At 33.2% G+C, this 3,157-nt stretch overlaps 1 long non-coding RNA gene across 1 annotated transcript in view; it reads right to left on the bottom strand.

The window, feature by feature from the left end:
- Positions 1 to 44: 44 nt before the first annotated feature.
- LOC116845015 overlaps positions 45 to 3,157 on the bottom strand; it is a 4,753-nt gene continuing 1,640 nt past the window's right edge. Inside the window, exon 5 of the long non-coding RNA XR_004378179.1 lies at positions 45 to 533. This is a non-coding gene — a long non-coding RNA (uncharacterized LOC116845015). The remainder of the gene's footprint in view (positions 534 to 3,157) is intronic.

The following is a 3,157-nucleotide window of genomic DNA, read 5'->3' on the forward strand; positions in this document are numbered from 1 at the left end:
TATATATATATATATATATATATATATATATATATATATATAGACTTTGTATAAGACATATGGCTTACAACTTAGAATCTTGTTACAACAATGAGAATTAGTTGCAACATGTAGTATTGGCACTCTACATACCGCATTTCACGATCTGATAGTGTTACGAAAAACAATGTAGTGAATAATGTTCGGGAGTTGATTCCTATTGTTACTAAGAGATTCTAAGCAATATGCTATTTGTTTTACTAACTCGATTAATGTATCTTTCTTTATGTATGTTTGCAAAGTCTGTCTCATCACTTTCTGTTCGCTCAAATTCTGTCATTTTCCTAGTATCAAATTGTTAACAGAAATATTGTACAACATTCTACTCTCCGTAAGTTTAACATATGTAGGTAATATGTCAATAATACTTACAAACTGTTCTCGTTTTTCTTTTTCATTTACAACTATGTTTTCAAATTCTTTCATTTCTTCAACACTTTCCATTTGTAAAAATTCATTCAGATCTAATTATTACGTTTTCCATATATACTTACCTATAATCAGATACAAGGTTAACTGCATTAAAAATATGTGTATATACAGGGTGAGTCATTTTAATCGAAAGGCAAGTTTCTCGAAAAATATATATTTATTTTTATTTTTTAGTCATAAACAATTTATCTAATTGTTTAAATGAGACTGAAAGATCTCAAACGATGTAGAAAGAAAAAAGAAAAGTCCTCTAGGGCGATTTTTGTGAAGAACACGCTTTAGAAACCATATTGATACCCACACAGCACGTAATATTGCAGAAATATTGCAGTGATATTGTAATATAGTGATAATATTACATATCACAGTGAAATATTACAAAAATATTACTGAAATATTGCACCTTTGCATATGTCATTGAAATATTACAGAAATATTACTGCAGTATTACATACTTATATCATTGAAATATTACACATTTATATCATTGAAGTATTACACTTATATATTTGCAATATTATAGTTAAATTATAGCAATATATCATATTCTAAATAGAATGGTGACATCAATTGACATATCAATTTCTTTGACATTATAGACATCATTAAAATGTTATTACGGCGTCATTTGAAGTCACCTTTCCTTACAGAAATAGTATTTTTTAAAAGTTTCTTTTAAAATTTAGTATTTCAATTTGTTTAATTTGTTTTCTTGGATTTTTTAATTTTTTTTTGTTTGGATTAATCATTATAACATTTAAAAATCTAAAAGTAATTATCACTGGTTTACTACATTACATCAATATTTATCGCATATCGAATGTTGTTGCATTGTTTCAATATCTATCAGTAAATTATCCAACTAACACTAAGTAAAAATTATATAACTATTATTTTATGTTTGCTAAGTATATTATAATGTACTGTGAACACTATAAGGATACATTATATAAGCATGAATTGTAAGAACATCGTTGGAGTCATCAGAGTCACCGCGTGCGCGCTCGATCGTCAGGTTAAGCAACAGTTTAATGCGGTCAGGACATGGATGGTTGACCAGTGGTTATACTGCTTGGGATCGAAATTATTGCTGGAGGATTTCACGAAAGTTTGAAGTGTATTTTGACAACCTTCGATACGTAGCAGTTTATGAAACATGAAAAAACTAGGAATATATAAGTATACTTTTCTAAATATTATGATTTTCTTACAGTCACAATATCATTGTGATTTTCACCATTATATTACTGTGATGCATTTGCCGCGGACATTTTAATATTACTGTGATATCTTAGTAATATTCCAGCATTATTTCTGTTATATTCCCTGGTAATATTGCAATGAAAATATAATATTGCTGTGATATTTCTGCGATATTACGTGCTGTGTGAGTAACGTAGACAGCTTAATACAAGAGTATTCCAATGTTTAACAACCCGGGGGCACGGGTTGTCGTTATCCGATCGAGCAAAAATTTGGAAGGGATTTCTTTTTTGTCAAATGGAAACTTTTTGGAGGGTACCGCAGAAAAAATTTGAAAGTCGAAAAATAAGGACCACCCTAATATATATATATTAGGTGGTAAACTTAGTAAACTTAGTTCCTGCGGCTCACAGTTAGATGACGTTAGTTGTAGGTGTAATTTATTTTGACATCTGAAACTGGCTGCATTTTAGAGGTTAGACATTTGTCAATAAAATTCAGTGCAAAGAGATTCATTTAAGCGAACAATGCTATTTTTTCTTTTGATTAAATATGGAACGTTAAGTAAGTATAAGTTGTTTTTTCGACATATGCTGCTTCATTACTTTTACTTGAAAAAAAACTGCAGCTGCAGCTCATAAATTGCTTTTCGAAGCTTATGGCAATTATGCTCCATCGGAAAGAACATGCCAAGTATGGTTTCAGCGATTTAAGAGTGGTGATTTTGATGTCAATGATAAAGAACGCTCAGGCCAACCGAAAAAGTTTGAAGACACCGATTTGCAGGCATTATTGGACGAAAACTCTACTCAAACGCTCCAAGAATTGTCTGCAGCATTAAATGTTACTCCGATGGCTGTTTCCAAACGTCTACATGCAATGGGAAAAATTCAAAAGGAGGGAAAATGGGTACCACACGAATTAACCGCAAATGCCATTGCGAATCGCTTAAACATCTCTATTTCTCTGCTCGCCAGGCAGAAAAAGAAGAGTTTTTTGTGGCGCATAGTGACTGGCGATGAAAAATGGATATACTTCGATAATCCTAAACGAAGAAAATCATGGGTAGACCCTGGCCAACCATCGACATCCACACCAAAGAGAAATATTCATGGCCACAAAGCAATGCTTTGCATTTGGTGGGATATGCACGGCGTCGTTTATTATGAGCTACTCAGACCGAACGAAAGTATCACGGGGGATCGATATCAATCACAATTAAACCGTCTGAATGAAGCATTGTTGGAAAAAAGGCCAGCAGTAGCCAGCAATCGACGTAAAGTCATGCTTTTGCACGACAACGCTCGACCACACGTTGCCAAAGCCGTCAAAGAAACACTGATCAGCTCGAGTGGGTGCTTCTCCCGCACCCAGCGTATTCACCAGACTTAGCTCCTTCGGACTATTACTTGTTCCGGTCGAAGCAGCACGGTTTGGTGGATACACACTTCAGAAATTACGAGGATGTACGAAAATGGATCGA

The sequence above is a fragment of the Odontomachus brunneus genome, unplaced genomic scaffold (genome assembly GCF_010583005.1).
Source record: "Odontomachus brunneus isolate Ranch 3 - 2012 unplaced genomic scaffold, Obru_v1 Obru_scaffold_048, whole genome shotgun sequence".
Taxonomy (NCBI): Eukaryota; Metazoa; Arthropoda; class Insecta; order Hymenoptera; family Formicidae; genus Odontomachus; species Odontomachus brunneus.